General features: G+C 42.7%; 1 protein-coding gene and 2 non-coding genes across 19 annotated transcripts in view; all 3 read left to right on the forward strand.

The window, feature by feature from the left end:
* Positions 1-18,341, forward strand: part of LOC143143720 (uncharacterized) — a 304,262-nt gene that overhangs the window by 190,096 nt on the left and 95,825 nt on the right. The window lies entirely within an intron of this gene.
* Trnav-aac (transfer RNA valine (anticodon AAC)) lies at positions 13,632-13,704 on the forward strand. The gene has a single exon. It is a non-coding gene; the product is annotated as a tRNA-Val (tRNA).
* Positions 14,371-14,443, forward strand: Trnav-aac (transfer RNA valine (anticodon AAC)). The gene has a single exon. It is a non-coding gene; the product is annotated as a tRNA-Val (tRNA).

Below are 18,341 nucleotides of genomic sequence, written 5' to 3' on the forward strand. Positions count from 1 at the left end.
GTCGAGTTCTTCGACGAAATTGTCATTCGACGGTGTGAGTAGTTCGTAGACAAATTTCAAATTGTTCGGTATTGAGTTTCTCGATGAAGTTGGATATTTTCAATATTTTCTTCATGGAAGAATGTACAATCGACGAATTTGAAATTTTCGAACGTCGAGTCTCTCGATAAAGTTGGATATTTTCAAAGCCTTCTTCGTCGAAGAATACACAATCGACGAATTTGAAATTTTCGAACGTCGAGTTTCTCGATAAAGTTGGATATTTTCAGTCTTCTTCGTCAAAGAATATACAATCGACGAATTTGAAATTTTCGAACGTCGAGTTTCTCGATAAAGTTGGATATTTTCAGTCTTCTTCGTCAAAGAATATACAATCGACGAATTTGGAATTTTCGAACGTCGAGTTTCTCGATAAAGCTAGATATTTTCAATACTTTCTTCGTCAAAAATTATACAATTGAAAAATTTGAAATTCTCCAATGTTCACTCCACGAACGTGAGAAAATTGCAATTTTTCAGCTCGAAGTTCGACGAGAGAGTTGCAACGTTTCGATGCCCCGTAATTTTCTATTTTCGAGAGATATCGTCGTTCGAAACAAACGTGTCGTACAAACGAGAGCAAGATTCGTCGGTCGGTACCAATATCGAAGGTTTGTTCGTTCACCGTTTTCGATCTTTTCCCCCTGAGTCATCTTCGAAATTAGTTTCCACGGTCGGTTATCAAAACAGTTTCCAAACCGAGCGTCAACTTACCGGGGAGCGTGCAGACACGTTCTTTCGCAACGAAAGGATTAAGTTCCACGAGTTTACTGATACATAAATCCGTTCTGCTAGCATAACAGAAACCAGGTGAGGTTTCAATCCTCTACTCTTGAATGTCCCCTTACGGCGGTGACTGTGGCTGCCTGTCGCCCTCCGTTCTAGATTAATCCTAGACTGGCCAAGTCTTTGACCTGTAAGTATCAACGCGAACCAAAGAAAACTCGACGAGCGCGTGGTAAATAAATGGCGTTTCCGTGCCACGAGTTATGGGGACCTGACGCGCTCGTTCTTCATCGCTGGTGCTTCAACGATTATTTTATCAAAGCTGCGAACAAAATTATAAACGATTACCTAATTTTTATATACTCTTCGGTGAGCAAGACGAACGGTCGGTTAAAATCGTTCGAGGAGGAACGAGCAAGGTGAGTACACGAGGAATCTCTGTTGAAATTTTAACCAAGATTGTACGCGTATCGTGCGTGAGTTTTCGTGAAACGATCTCCGAGAATTCCTACGGAATTTACGATTCAATTTCGCGCACTTTTTCGTCTCCTTTCAACGAGCCGGAAATTACATCCCCGATCGCGGTAATACGGTATTCAAAGGCTTTCGGCCGATCGATAAATCAGTCCCATACGCGGAACGCGTGCGGATAAAGGCGCGTTTACACTGTTCGAACGAGCCGGTGCTCGTGCCATATTAGCGGACGAAACAAGGATGGAACGACCACGAGCGAACGCATTCTTGAAAACATTTCGTTCGACGACACTACTCTTGGAACTTGGATTATTATTACCAGAGCAGAGCCTATCGTGTTCGAATATTGTAATTTACGATTATTTACGTAAAATGTTCATCGAGTGAAATGTGTTCCGAGTAGAATTTATTTCGAACTTGACTCTTTTAAATGACACTGTCCGGTTTCGACTTTGTTGGGACTTTTTCACTCTAAAAATTTCTGTGCCACTTGGGACTTGTTTCACTCTAAAAATTTTTGTGCAATTTTGAACTGTCTTTGCTACAAAAATTTCTGTGCCACTTGGGACTTATTTCACTCCAAAAATTTTTGTGCAATTTTGAACTGTCTTTGCTATAAAAATTTCTGTGCCACTTGGGACTTATTTCACTCCAAAAATTTCTGTGCAATTTTGGACTGTCTTTGCTATAAAAATTTCTGTGCCACTTGGGACTTGTTTTCCTCTAAAAATTTCCAATGCAATTTGGCAATCTCGTTGCTCTAAAAACTTCTGTGCCACTTGGGACTTGTTTTACTCTAAAAATTTCCGTGCAACTTGGGACTGTCTTTACTCTAAAAATTTCCATGCAACTTGGCAATCTCTTTACTCCAAAAATTTCTCTACCACTTAAGAATCTCTTTACTCCAAAAATCTCTGTGTCACTTCGAACTTGTTTTACTCTAAAAATTTCTGTACCACTTAAGAATCTCTTCACTCTGAAAAATCTCTGTGCCACTTGGGACTTGTTCCACTCTAAAAATTTCCCTGCAATCCAGGACTTGTTTCTCTCCAGAGATTTCTACGCCAGTCGGGACTTGTTTTGCTCTAAAAATTCTCGCACAACCCGAGAATCATTTCCCACTCTGGAAATTTGTGCCTCTAGAAGAGTTAACTTTCGATGCCTCGAGGAATATATACACACACACACACACACACAGTAGTACACACATACAGACACACGGTAGTAAAATATAACTAGAACGCGTGTGGGATCCACTGGTTGGTTGGTTCGATCCCGGCGTGTGTTCACGCTAACGCGCGAACGCTGTTAAGTCGTCCGCGAGTGCGCGCGAGCGCCGCTTAACAGGATTTAGCGGACCCTCGCGAAATAAATCTCGGTTATTTCGGTCCTGCATCGACGTTGCCCTCCGGCCTCGTCGTTCTCTGCTTAGGGAAACTCGCATAAATTCCCTCGTTAGCGGTCGGCGTGCCGTTCTCTCTCTCTCTCTCTCTCTCTTGCTCGCTCGTTCTCGCGTACACTCGCTCTCTCCCTCTTGAACTCTCCGCCGGTGGCTTTCGGGTTCGCGGCGATTTCGAATTACGATCGTTTGTATTGGAGGAGCGCCGCGGAATTTACTTTCGTGACGGCGTAACGAGTGAAAAATGCTAAGCAACCGAGTAGATTTACGAATCGGGTGGACACTATTACGGAGGGGAAATTCCAACCGCAAGCTGGTTACCTTTGGGAATCTGAAACTGGTTTTAGTGCGGGGTGTAGCGCACCGGTAGTGTACCGGTGAGTTTAGCGTGGAATACTTGACAATTGTCGTTGACACGGTCGTTGGCGGAGCAAGAGTTGCGAATTTTCTCAAATACTTTCCGAAATGAACGAACAACTTCGAGAACCGAAGAAATTTTCCATTCTATTCGAAAGTTCACTCTTTGTTTCTCTTTCTTGATTCCGTCATAAATTTCTAAGGAGTAACACCGGTCACAAATGTGTCTAACGTTTGTGAAATGTATCTAGTGTTTGCGTAGGGTATCTAAAATGTCGATGATATTTGTCTAGAGTATACGGAAGGTGCTTAGTATTTGTTTGGAGCGTGTAGAGTGTACTTAGTATTTGTTTGGAGCTTGTAGAGTGTACTTAGTATTTGTTTGGAGCGTGTAGAGTGTACTTAGTATTTGTTTGGAGCGTGTTGAGTGTACTTAGTATTTGTTTGGATCGTGTAGAGTGTACTTAGTATTTGTTTGGAGCGTGTTGAGTGTACTTAGTATTTGTTTGGAGCGTGTAGAGTGTAGTTAGTATTTGTTTGGAGCGTGTAGAATGTACTTAGTATTTGTGCGCCGTATGTAGAATGTGCTCAGTATTTATGTGACGTGTAGGGAGTGTACTTAGTATTTATGTGACATGTATGGAGCGTACTTAGTATTTATGTGACGTGTAGGGAGCACACTTAGTATTTATGTGACGTGTAGGGAGCACACTTAGTATTTATGTGACATGTAGGGAGCGTACTTAGTACTTATGTGACGTATAGGGAGCGTACTTAGTATTTATGTAACGTATAGGGAGCACACTTAGTATTTATGTGACGTGTAGGGAGCGTACTTAGTATTTATGTGACGTATAGGGAGCACACTTAGTATTTATGTGAAGTGTAGGGAGCGTACTTAGTATTTATGTGACGTGTAGGGAGTGTTCTTAGTATTTATGTGACGTGTAGGGAGCGTACTTAGTATTTATGTGACGTGTAGGAAATGTACTTAGTATTTCAATGACGTGTGCGCAATGTGCTTAGTATTTATGGCATGTATACAATGTGCTCAGTATCTATGGAACGTATGCAATGTCATAGTATTTACGAAATGTGCGCAATGTGCTCAGTATTTATTGAATGTACGCAATGTGCTCAATATTTGTGGAACCTGTGCAATGCGCTTACGATTCGCGGAATGTATATACCCTTTCTTTGCTATGCACATATAAAATACGCATAATATCCGTCTAGGGTATGCAGATAGCGCTCAGTATCCGTCTACCGTGGAATCTGTTCAATTTTTCTCTTACCGTGTAAAGTACATATAGCATTTCCACGGTATACGCGGAACACGTATCGTGCCGGTGCGCGGTGTGTACTGGCCGATATAATACCTGAAATCCACAACAAAAACGAGAGCCTGAAATGGGAAAATACCGGTAATCCCCCGCCTCTTTTCCATCCTCGATCCTCGGACGTACGAGTCACCCAACCCAGAACCTTCCTAACCGATCGATTCGATGTTTTTCATCGGGATACTCCATAAACAAACGTTCACCGCTACGCGCACCCGTAAAGCCTCTCTCAACTAGGACTTCCCTTACCGAGTCTCGGGCTATTACGTTCCAAATTCAACGATTGTTCGTTCGCGTCTCGAAACGAAGACTCGAGTTTTCTCGTTAAACCGCGTCGAGGACACCCCGTACACCTGGTGAACCACCGAATTCGCTCGAAGAGAGGCTACTCGCTCGCTCGAGCAACGACAACGATACGCGCACTAACGACCAGCGAAACAGTCGCTTTGCATTTCGACGCTCGAGGAGGGGTGGGGTGGGGTGTGGAGAGGAGCGTCTCTCATTCGGGATTCAGAGCATGCTCGCCAGTAAACCGAGCAATTTGGCCTGTCGTACGGTAGCATACGTGCAGAATTGCCCTTAGCTTCTTCCTTCCACCTGAATCGTTCGTTCCGCCGTGTAAGGTGCGCTTCAACGTTTCCACTTTACCATCGTAGCTAGGTACCGGTCTCCTCTTCCTTTTCTGCCCTAATCTTACCCGTCTCGCGTTCACCAAGCGAATAGAAATTATTAATAAACTCCGGGCTACGGTAGCACGCAGGTGTCAGAGTCCTGGGAAGGGTCGAGGGACACCGACGATACTCCATCGCGTCCGAATGCTCTTTTCTCCAAAAGAACAGAACACACCTTGCCACACGGTTGTCTGGAAACACGGTGCAAAATTTGTGACATTTCTCGGATTACGTGATTGTTTCGTAACACGAATTCTATGCAACAGGGTGCAAAAATTGCGACAGTCCTGTAACAGGATATTCTTCTAACACAGTTTCCATGTAGCGAGGCAATCTATGCGTGAACTTGATAATGTTCTTATCTGATATGGTCTTCTTCTAACATGTTTTCCATGCAACAGGGTGCAAAAATTGCAGCAGTCCTGTAACACGATATTCTTGTAACGCAGTTTCCATGTAGCGAGGCAATCTATGCATGAACTTAATAATCGGTATGGTCTTCTTCTAACATGTTTTCCATGTAACAGGATGCAAAAATTGCGACAGTCCTGTAACACGATATTCTTGTGACACAGTTTCCGTGTAGCGAGGCAATCTATGCGTGAACTTAATAATTGGTACTTCTAACACGGTTTTCATGTAACGGGGTGAAAAAATGCGACAGTCCTGTTATTCTAATAACACAGTGTCTTTATATAGCACAGAAGATGTGTACGTAAATTGAATGATCTGAGCAATCCCCTAGGTCTAAGATTCACTCGACACGTAACGAATTAACCGTGTCACAGTAGAGTCGAGTCTACTTTTATTTTTTTGAATAGATCAGCTTAGATTGACGAAATTCTGATCTACATGTCCGAAACATCGTACTTGAACCACACTGTAGATCGAAGCACCGAGGAAACTCCTACAACGTGGCATCCACTAGGGTACAACCGTTGCTTTCGACCTGGGGGAACGCTTTAAGGCCGATTCACACCAGCCGGAGCGAACGTTTGTCAAAACATTCGTCAAAGGAACTGTTACCATTATCTCGTCGCAGTCCCGCGCCAATATTTGTCACCAGTCCCTATTACACCAGCAGCAACCCCCACGGAGCGAAAGGGGGCGCAAATATTGCACAGACGTCACCTCGGTGGGGGACATCGTTTCTCATTGCAAATTGAATTATGTCATTCGATACGTTAATCCTCGTGCAACCATCCACCGAATAGAAAGAAATTCAATGCTGTCCGATACCGAGACGAAAATCAAGACCTCGAAAAGTTCCGCGGGAAAAGAGGTTTCCGGATTCGAGGAGTTGAGGAATTATCGTTGCTCCGCACCCTCGATCGCAATAATTAAGGATTTTCCCCGAGAAGCAAGGCTAACGAGCTGCTAACGAGCAACCGATGCACTCGCCATGGCAATCGCGAGCGCGAACTACTCGAAAACGATGACGATCGATTTTTTCATCACGGTTTGAAAAGTAATCGTCCGGTGGTAACCGAGCGAGCGCGAATCTCGATCAAGGATTAGCGTAGCAGGTTTATTCGTTCAACTCTCTTCCTCCGGTAGAGGTTGATAGGGTTCTGTCTCTCTCTGTCCTGGAACCTAGCGGCCCACGGCTTCAGAGATCCGTCGCAGTCCACCGACTACACCCTTCACCTTGTCTCGCGCCTGTTTTCCCTCTTTTTTTTTCCTCGGGAAAAGTCTCGGCACTCGGTGCCGCGCGGTTTTAATGAGTCACCTTGCAGACAGCCGCTCTTCAGACAGTGGCGTAACAGTTCCAGCGACTATGAATTTCCTGGCTCCTATCCGCTGTCCTGTTCGAGGTTGCACCGGATCTCGAGACACGGGATTGTTGGTAAGTAATGTAGAGGAATGTTACACCAACTGGTTAATCGAGTGGAGATCCTAAATTATTAAATTCTAACACTGGACTGTCTACATTTTAGCTCTGAACTGTCCAGATCCTAGATCTAGACTTTCGAAATTCTAGCCTCGAACAGTTTAGATTCTAGCTCTCGACTTTCTAGATTCTAGCTCCGAACTCTCTAGAATCTAACTCTGAACTATCCAGACTAAATTCTAACACCGGACTGTCTAAATTTTAGCTCTGAACTGTCCAGATCCTAGATCTAGACTTTTAAAATTCTAGCCTCGAACAGTTTAGATTCTAGCTCTCGACTTTCTAGATTCTAGCTCCGAACTCTCTAGAATCTAACTCTGAACTATCCAGACTAAATTCTAACACCGGACTGTCTAAATTTTAGCTCTGAACTGTCCAGATCCTAGATCCAGACTTTTAAAATTCTAGCCTCGAACAGTTTAGATTCTAGCTCTCGACTTTCTAGATTCTAGCTTCGAACTCTCTGGAGTCCAACTCTGAACTATCGAGACTAAATTCTAACACCGGACTGTCTAAATTTTAGCTCTGAACTGTCCAGATCCTAGATCTAGACTTTCGAAATTCTAGCCTCGAACAGTTTAGATTCTAACTCTCCATTTACTAAATTCTAGCTTCGAACTCTCTAGAGTCTAGCTCTGGACTCTCTGTTTCTCTGAAAATGTCAAGTTTGACTCCTTGTAGCCCAGCTCTCGATCGACTGTCGCGCTAGAATTCTCTAATCACACCTCTATGATTCCGTTTTTGTCAAATTTTAGACCACAAACGGAAGCTTTAGACACAGACGGTGCTGTGCGCTTCTAAAACTCGCGAAACAGTGTTCCGACAGAGTGGATAGCGCGAACAAAAGGAACTGGAAAGGGAGGACAATCACTTTTAGGGGAAAAGTCTCTCGGTGATTAGGTGCAACAAACATCTTCGCGAATGTCTTCTCGCGTGTTTATGGAACGTTTGATTCGGGACTAATTGGTCTTCCTCGTGATGTCGAGGATGCCTTCACGACTATCTTCTCGCGTGTTTAGCGAACGTTCGATCGGGCCTGTAGATTAGCAAACTGCGTTAGACTGATTACTAGGCGTTGCTCTTCGTACATATTTCAGATGTCTATCCGAACTTCTCCAAATTTGTGTACACTCGGTGATACACTTCGATCGACGGTGCGTTAAAAATCCCCACTGGTCATCTCTGACTCGGTCTGTTTCCCAAACTGCCTTCGATCTCTTTCTTCTGGGCATTAGTCGCGAAGACAGTTACTTGGAAACATCTTCGAGCTCTTACTTCTGACTCATCGATCCTTCCTCGTTTAGTTAAGACGTCGTGTAAGTCGGTCGAAGTCGGTATCTTAAGCTTGGTTAAATCTTATACGTACAAACCTGTCGGTTAGACATCCAGATGTCAGATACCTCGGTAGCTACGCCAGGCCCAGGTCTTAATAGTTCCACTCGGATCATCCACTAGACCTGCATGTATCTTCGCAACCTGTAAAGTTAAGTAAATCACTGTCTGTCCGATTCGGACAGAATAAGGTAGACCACCTTACCTCATCCTCTCGCGAAACTGGTCGAACGTATCCGAACTGTGAGAGATTAGTCTCTCGAGCTTAGTTAAATCTCTGTACGAACCGACTAGTGACTCCACCGGTTAGACATCCGGATGTTAGATACCTCCGTAGCTACGCTAGATCTAGGTTCTAATAGTTTCACTTAGATCGGACCTGTCTCCATCTTTACAAATCGACTATTACAATTTATGTAAATCACCGTCGAGGCTCATTCCTCGAGTTCTGCGATCCTCGTGGAAAAGCTCTCTCGATACTCAAACGCTACCAAGATAAAGTTTACTCAAACTACAAACGCTACTCGAGAAAGTTTCGTCATCCTCGAAGATCGGTAGCTCGTCGAACTTATCGAAAATGTGACGCGTGTAATTCGGTCCAGGATCACTTGGGTAGAAACTACGCAGGCAAATGGACGAAAACGAGTAGCCCCCAGCTAACCGATTCGTCGTGTTCCGCTTCTTGGCACGCGCTACGACACTGTCGTGTCTTCCAGTCGCTCCGCTTCTCTTTCTTCTGCCCGTGATCCGCCCCCGCTGCCCGCCGCGGCCTCCTTCGGGGCTTTCAATATTTACGTGCCCGCTCGCCGGGACGCCCGTGTTCCGCGGAAAGGCTACGTCGCGCAAGAACAAAGTGGCTTCGTTAGATGCAAATCACTTCTGGAAGCGATCCAAGGAGCGGCATAAAGGACGGGGCGCGGGAACAAAAGGCGCCGTCCACTGGTATTTCTGCTTGACAAATTCGGCCGACGACTCGCGAACGGAATCCCCTGGACGCCAGGGACGCGTTCGATCCCGCGAGAATACGTGGATCTTACTCGTCGAGGGTTCACGACCATTTTATTTCGAAATTTCGAGACACCGCTCGAGTCTTCGTGAAACGATCGAAATATTCTCGATGGAGTTTGAAAGGAATTTGAAATTTGAAATTTTTGCTTAGGTTTGTTTCTTATGAATGAAAGAAACACTGCGTTGAAAATCGAGGTGTATCGAGAATCGTTCGTAGCTGTACAAGGTTCGTGTAATTTGGGATCGAGAAAGAGGGTGTCGGTATCGTTTTCGTGAACTCGATTGAACAATCGACGGTAAGTAAATATCGAGAATAATTATATCGGAGTTGAAAGTTACGAAGCCTCATCCAGTCCGAAAAACTTGGAATTAACCAGCGAGGGACCATTAGTACTCGATATTTGGACGTGTCTCTTATTAGCGCCGTGGATTCCGTGGCTAAGTGGATCTTACTTATTAGCGTTGGTGCTCGTTTGCTTTCTTCGCCGGGAATGTTTGAAGAGAGTCGAGGTTCGTTTTACTTTCTTGTGATTCTTCCACGGGTTGGGACTCGATACGTTGAAGTGGACAGCGCCCGGGCCCAATCGGATAGCAGTTTCACTTCCTAGAATCCGAACGAACGCTTACTATGGGAGACCAGCGTAAACAACGGGATTGAAATCAGCTATGGAAACAGTGAATCTTTGCTCGTCAACGTTACTCGTCGCGAGAAGAGTCTTTTACCGTGAAGTACATAGAACGCAAAAATTGAAACGAAACTGTAGGAATTTGGTGAGACGATTCGCTTGGAAAAGAAGTTCTCTGACACTGACTACCTCTAAAGTACATCAGAAATGAAATACCATTTGCTATGTTAATTTTGGTGACGAGTCTACCACGAGTCCACTGTCAACGTAAAGCCTCAAGGACAAGATCGACTCTCGTTGCCCAATTTGCGTTGCGTTCAACGTTAACACGCAACAAAGCATTTACAGTCGATCCTCGTCCGACTTCTTTTCACCTTATTTCCACTATTGGGTTACGCTTCCGCAGTTTAGCCGAAAAAACACCGAGACACCCTGTACAAGGAGATTCTCGTTTCTTATGGAGCGACCGGGTAGGATTCCAGTTGGCTGCCGTTAATTAACGAAGCGTGGACACGTCGGACGTCGAGAAGTTAGGCTCGTTGTGGTTGGTTAATACGTGGTCTCCTTTTTCGCGAACTCCTCACCGTCCAACCCCCAAGTCGTGTGGTTAGTCTGGTCCGCGTCGCCCCTGTTGCGTTTTATGTCATTGGACTTTACGGGGGTTTCACGGTGGCCGAGAGGGTGGTCCGAGGATCCGTTTGGGGTGTTTATCGACTGAGTCGTTTGGCGCCGGCGCTTATTGCACCCTCGTTTGCGCTTTTTATTTTCATGCGCCCCTTTTTTCGCCCGCTCCGTGCGCTGGCGTGCCCTTTCCACGGGCTTTGAAGCTTCGTTCACAGATGAAACACATCACGAAAGCTAGCTTTATCCCAGAATTTCGAATACGACAATTGACGCAGTAGCCGTTGGCTAATTATCCAGTATCTATGGATAATTAACGCATAATCGTGTACAAGATTCTCGAGGTTAGAAAGGTTGTAACCTTTTTCCGTAATCTTGCTACCTTTAAACAGTCTGGTGTTATTAGATAACACCAGCCTGTCGACTTACGCGATAGTTGAATCCTTTCTGAAGCTACTCCAAGGATCTCATCGAACTTGTCGAACCGTAGATACGTATAGGGATGATAATGGAGCAATTGGCCTCACGTTTGCCCGGTATATACTGCTCCGTGTACAGTGTTCGTGGCAGTGTGTTAGAAACAGTAGACAGTAGACCAACAACTAACAACGTAAATTTTTTGGATACCAAATGCAGACGTTCAACTAGTCGGACGATCGATTACTCTTTCGTTCTTCCCAAACACTGAGTGTCATCATTTTGGACAAGAAGACTATAGGTCACTTTTAACCGATCACTCGATCCATCTTCCCTCCTTTTAGGATGTAAATCGTATTGACCTCTTCCTGAAAATCTTCCTGAAAATCTTCTTGAAAATATTCCTGAAATTCTTTCTGAAAATTTTCCTGAAAATCTTATTGACCTCTTCCTGAAAATCTCCCTGAAAATCTTCCCGAAAATATTCCTGAAAATTTTCCTGAAAATCTTATTGACCTGTTCCTGAAAATCTTCCTAAAAATCTTCCTGAAATTCTTTCTGAAAATCTTCCTGAAAATCTTATTGACCTCTTCCTGAAAATTTTCCTGAAAATCTTCTTGAAAATATTCCTGAAATTCTTTCTGAAAATTTTCCTGAAAATCTTATTGACCTCTTCCTGAAAATCTCCCTGAAAATCTTCCCGAAAATATTCCTGAAAATTTTCCTGAAAATCTTATTGACCTGTTCCTGAAAATCTTCCTAAAAATCTTCCTGAAATTCTTTCTGAAAATCTTCCTGAAAATCTTATTGACCTCTTCCTGAAAATTTTCCTGAAAATCTTCTTGAAAATATTCCTGAAATTCTTCCTGAAAATTTTCCTGAAAATCTTATTGACCTCTTCCTGAAAATCTTCCTGAAAATCTTTCTGAAAATCTTTCTGAAAATCTTCCTGAAAATCTTCCTGAAAATTTTCCTGAAAATCTTCTTGACCTCTTCCTGAAAATCTTCCTGAAAATATTCTGGAAAATCTTCATGAAAATTTTCCTGAAAATCTTATTGACCTCTTCCTGAAAATCTTCCTAAAAATCTTCTTGAAAATCTTCCTGAAAATCTTATTGACCCCTTCCTGAAAATCTTGAAAATCTTTCCGAAAATCTTCCTGAAACCATCTTGCGCGATTGTCCACCGTTGATAATTTCCAACCGATCACCCGATTAATTAATTAACCCTTCCACGGTGACGGAACACGGTGAGCACCGTGGTCCAGAAAAAAAATGGACTCCCCCGGAAGACGAATCCCGTCGGTATCAATAATTTTCCGCGCGGTCGAGCAATATCGATCGTTCCTTGGACGAATTCTCCCTCCTCCCCTAAGAGTTCCCCGTGTCCTCGACCTTCCAGACCGTGGCTCGCTCGAGCGCGAGCCAATATTTACCAGGAGACCACGAGCAGGGAATTTTCCATCCTGGAAGGACCTACTCGTTCAGGAGTAGGATCGCGCGGTCGGTGGGCGGGCGGGGGGGTTCGACGGGGGAGTACGGATGGAGGGGAGCTCTGAGCAAGGAGCAGAGGAGTGGGGTGGACGCGACAGGACACGCCGGTTTTCGGGACGAAGGCGTGGGAGTCGAGGAGCGTCAAGGACAATAGAAGGCTCGTGAAAGGATCAGAGGAGCAGGACGGGGCTGCTGGTTCCCTCGGCGTGTGCCGGTGATTTCGTTCGGGACGCTGATTGGTCGGGCGGCGGGTGGATCTTCGATTTACGATGCTGCTGTGCGTCGAATGACACGCGACTTCCTCGCGTCGGAGCCGATTTAATTAATCGGAGCCCCGACTGGCTTTTTATCCTCGAGCGCGACGGTGGCGCCGCTGGTTTTCAACCTCACGGTCTCCTGATCCTGTTCTCTCGATGAGATTGATAGACGAGGGGGGTGGGAGGGAGGGAGCGGGAGAGGGGAGGGGTACCCGATGGTCGCGCTTTCTCTTCGCGAACGTATATGGTTTTCTCTCGGTTTCTCGGCAACGATGATGATTTTCGCGTTAAAAGTCACGAAATGCTCGTTAGAGACGTGCTCAGAGGTGAATCGTGAACGAAAAATTGGAGAAAGTTCATCAGACGCTCCTGCACCCGTTAGGTTAGGTGTCAATTTAGAAGATCGATCGAGGTTTTGTTATTACCCTGCGTGGAAATACTTGTCGAGGTTAGGTTGCAAAATAGTTGTATTTTGTTCGTTCGTTGTAGTAAAAAGGACGATTAGTATATTTTTACGGCGAAGTAACGTGGTTGAACGAAGTTGGTACCCTTGAGCGTAGTTTTAGGTTTGAGAGAACTTTTCCCGCGTCTCGGCGTAACCTATAAAATTCACGGACGATTTACTTCGAAACGAAAGATTGTGCACGAAAGTGTGGAATAATCTTTCGTTTTATTCGCGAACAATGATTGGTTTCTTTTCGATTGTATCGTAAATTACAATTTTTCGATAAAAAATTAACATTGGGACGTTGTTCCTTGCGGGACAGTATTCTTTGTAGCGAAACAAAGATCTTCTAGTTGTAAATTTTTTACGAGCCGGTAAAATTACCAAATTGAACCACCAGTTCGTTCTGTCGATTTACTTTGAATTTTGCCGCGTTCTGAGAAAATTGCTAAAATGTTGTAGACATTGTTGGTCGTAATGCTCTATTCGCGTAGACGCAGGTTGCCAGTTGCTGTTGGTGAAGGGCAATCACCAAGTTTCCGTGGTGTAGTGGTTATCACATCCGCCTAACACGCGGAATGTCCTCGGTTCGATCCCGGGCGGAAACATTATCTTTTTTCCCCAATTTTTTGTACTCACGCACACCGAACCGGGACCGAAATACGAATTTAACACGGAACCTGGATCGATGCAGCGTTAAACTTATTATTAGCGATGAGAGACATCGAAGAACCGCTTCGAATGTATAATATAAATGTTAAACGCGCTTCCAAAATTATTCGAAACGAAAAGTTCTCTGAACTCGCGGGAAAAAAATATTCAAACCCTTGACAGAGAGATACCTCAACCCAGAAAGGGACAAAATACGTGTACGAGGCTTTGAACATTTTTCGAAACGTTTAAAGATTCAAAAATTTGTCAAAAATTACAGGAACTGATTTTCAATTTCCTGTACGAGTATTCTACACGTTGTTCAACTCTATTCATTTTATATCTACATCGAAGACTACTTCGAACATTTAGGTTTCTAATGCAAAATCGTTTGCATCGAATACTATTGGTTTGCCTTAGAATTAAATTGTTTGTCAGACTTGATTCGCGAACGATGATAGTGTAATGTAGTACTTTACTCGGGAAAAGTAACATCACGGTGGATACTGAAACAAATATTGTAGCATTGTATAGTAGTAACGTAGAAATTGTATTCAATTTTTAATTGGGTATTATAATGTATGTTTTTCGGTAAGTTAATTAAGGACACTACCACCCACATCGTTTTCGTGGTGTAGTGGTTATCACATCCGCCTAACACGCAGAAGGTCCCCGGTTCGATCCCGGGCGGAAACATTTATTTTGCGTTAAATTTCTTCGATGATCTCAACTAATTTACCCGATACGATCGAAAAATAATATTACTTCAATTAATCGTTCGAGCAATCTGCGTGAAAATTCATTGGAAGTAATGTCACGTAAAAGGCATTCGAAACTGCACGAAATAGTTTCTTACATTTCTCCGCAATTGTACGAAACACGATGTAAGTGTCGGTGGAATTTTCAATATTTTTCAATTCCCAACATTACTCCCAATTATATCCCCGTGCTGTTTCCAAAGCTTTTCGGACAACCGACCTATAACTTGCAATTGAATCCATTACGGAATACCACGACCATTATCCGTGATTATTGCTCCACATAACTTTCAATACTTTCAACGAGCAATTTCCTCTCGTTTCTCTATCCAATATTCAACGTTCTTCAACGTTCACTCCAATGGCAGGGAAGAATCTATTCGCGTGAGCAGTGACGGAACTAAAAACTTCGAAGAAGGGAGAACAAATTTTTTTCATTCTTTTCTTACATATTTCTGTAAAAATTCTTCCAAATTCTTGTTATGCTCTCTAGATTTTAATATAGAAACTTTCATATAGAAAAGTATCTGTCACTTTGTCCCTACTCCGATCAACTTCTGCGTGCAAGTTATACAAAAATTTTTTTCATTTCAGAGGGAAAGAAATTTGTCCTCGATTCTAAGAAACATTCTTCAAAATTCTTTTCACGCTCGTTAAACAACTTTTTAATTCTCCCATTGAGTATCACCCATCTTACCTCTACTCTGATCACTCTTCTGCGTGCAAGTTGTAAACAATTCTTTTTATTTCAGAGAAAAAGAAATTTTTCCTCGCATCTACAAACATCCTTCAAAATTCTTTTCACACTCGTTAAACAACTTTTTAATTCTCCCATTGAGCATCACCCATCTTGCCTACACTCCGATCACTCTTCTGGGTACAAGTTGTAAACATTCTTTTATTTCAGAGGAAAAGAAATTTCTTTTCTTCGATTCTACGAACATTCTTGAAAATTCTTTTCACGTTCGTTAAATACTTTTTAATCCTCTGCTCCGATTGCCCCACTACGTGCAAGTTCTTGGCAAATATTTTCTATATCGGCCGATATCGTTGCGCCGAATGCATACACATCGCTGTCGGTTGGTTGAGGCGATTCTAAAAAATGTATGGCGCCGGTAGCCTCGCGGAGTTGAAACGCGAACGACTCGTTTACTCGCGATCGCTGCGAGAAGTCAACATCTTGAGATGCACGCGATACGCCCTAGTAAACTCGAGCTCGCGGGTCGACGCTGTCTAGAATGGACAGTCCCGTTTGCGAAGCGTCGTTTTCGGGACGAGTGAACGTGCAATCGCAACGAACAACAGTGGGGTGGTTTTCGAGGGTGCAGAGGAAAGATATCGGAAGGAAAATCGGGCCGCGAGCCAACCAGCGAATCAGCGACCGCGGCGAGCTGGCATATCGAGGTCATCGCACGAGACCTCTTTCGCGTTGGTGCTAACGATTTCGGGCCGCGCGATGATTAACCAAAAAACAAGGGAAAACTGATCATTCGAGTAATCGATTAACGAGAACGTTCTTTTATCGTTATTTCGTAGTTTATCGTAATTAATTGGTATTCGTTGGCTGTGATTATTATTAAGTGCGTGGTAAATTTTAAAAATTGAGAACTGGAGATTTTGATAATCGACTAAAATATTTGAAGAAAGTTAATTCGTTAATTTATTATTTTTTCGTACAAGTGGTTTACCAACGAACACTATTTTTTGGCTATTTTGATAAATAATCATCTTTTGGTAAATTGATCATTCGAGTAAGGAATGAACTATCTTTTATCGTTATTTTGTAGTTTATCGTAATTAATTGGTATTCGTTGGCTGCGACTATTATTAAGTGCGTGGTAAATTTTGAAAATTGAGAACTGGAGATTTTGATAATCGACTAAAATATTTGAAGAAAGTTAATTCGTTAATTTATTATTTGTTTTATACAAGTCGTTAATCAACGAACACTATTTTATCGCTATTTTGGTAAATTGATCATTCGAGTAAGGGATGGACTATCTTTTATCGTTATTTTATAGTTCATCGTAATTAATTGGTATTCGTTGGCTGCGACTATTATTAAGTGCGTGGTAAATTTTGAAAATTGAGGACTGGAGATTTTAATAATCGACCGAAATATTAGAAGAAAGTTAATTCGTTAATTTATTATATTTCGTACAAGTCGTTAATCAACGAACACTATTTTATCGCTATTTTGGTAAATAATCATCTTTTGGTAAATTGATCATTCGAGTAAGGGACGAACTATCTTTTATCGTTATTTCGTAGTTTATCGTAATTAATTGGCATTTGTTGGCTGTGATTATTATTAAGTGCGTGGTAAATTTTGAAAAGTGAGAACTTGGAGGTTTTTATAATCGACCGAAAAATTAGAAGAAAGTTAATTCGTTAATTTATTATATTTCGTACAAGTCGTTAATCAACGAACACTATTTTATCGCTATTTTGGTAAATAATATTCTTTAGGTAAATTGATCATTCGAGTAAGGGACGAACGTTCTTTTATCGTTATTTCGTAGTTTATCGTAAATAATTGGAATTCGTCGACCGTGTGAATTACCAGGAGTGTATTACGCCTCATTGAAATTGTAAACTGGAGATTTGAATAAATACTCGTTAGTGAAAATAATTAGACACAACGGTGGCTACAAGCTCGTAGCTTTCGATTATCCTATTTTGGTACTCTTCGATGTAAGTCGATACCATGGATCTATGGTACTGTATACCATCGACGAACGCTAGAAATTTCTCGAATATAAATATGTATTTTACCATCGAGGAATGGCACAGATATCTTGAATATAAGTATGTATTGTACCGTCGAGGAACGACACAAATTCCTTGAATGTGAATACTCGTACGTATTGTACCATTGAGAAACGACACAAATTCCTTGAATACAACTAACTATAGTACCATCGAGGAATAACAGAAATGCCACGAACGTAACCGAACATCGTAGCCACGTAGAACGACCCAAATTCTACAAATATAAACACGAATTACATATTAGGAGAATATAAGTTATTATTTTTTCATATAAGTGGTTTATCAACGAACACTATTTTATCGCTATTTTGGTAAATAATCATCTTTTGGTAAATAGATCATTCGAGTAAGGGATGAACGTTCTTTTATCGTTATTTCGTAGTTTATCGTAATTAATTGGCATTCGTTGGCTGTGACTATTATTAAGTGCGTGGTAAATTTAGAAAATTGAGAACTGGAGATTTTAATAATCGACCGAAATATTATCGCTATTTTGGTAACTTGAAAGGTGAACGATCCACGAAAAATTTCCACAAAACTTCTTCTCACTTTATAACCGTAACATCGCAGATGACCACACACGGTTCGTCGAAACTGTTCGTATAATAAATAGCTCGTTACGAGGAATGTTATCGCTGAGTGTTATCGAGGGCGCGATAAATTTCGCGTAACATTTATCGTGTACTCGAGAAAGGGGATAAAGTTTAAGCGGGATCGTGCGCCTATGAATGATAACGCGGTTAAATTGTATCGATCGCGGCGCTGTACCGGATCGGTATAAACGGGCGGGAAAATCGTAGGGAAACGAGTAACATCGTTTCACAGTTTCGAACGATCGGTGAATTTTACGTTTTGTCGAACGTAGGACAAAAACCGGAGGCAAAAACGAGCCGCTGCACCACACCGGCCCTCCGCAAGGCTTATCGATTTCCTCGACGTCGCGAAACGTTCCCTCCTTATCAAAGAGTTACGCGTTCTTCGAGCGTGGCTCGATTACGGCTTCGATCGTAAACATCGTCGCGCGATCTTAATAAACCAGCCGAATGTTCCTGTTTTTATCGATT

This window comes from Ptiloglossa arizonensis, chromosome 2, assembly GCF_051014685.1.
Source record: "Ptiloglossa arizonensis isolate GNS036 chromosome 2, iyPtiAriz1_principal, whole genome shotgun sequence".
Taxonomy (NCBI): Eukaryota; Metazoa; Arthropoda; class Insecta; order Hymenoptera; family Colletidae; genus Ptiloglossa; species Ptiloglossa arizonensis.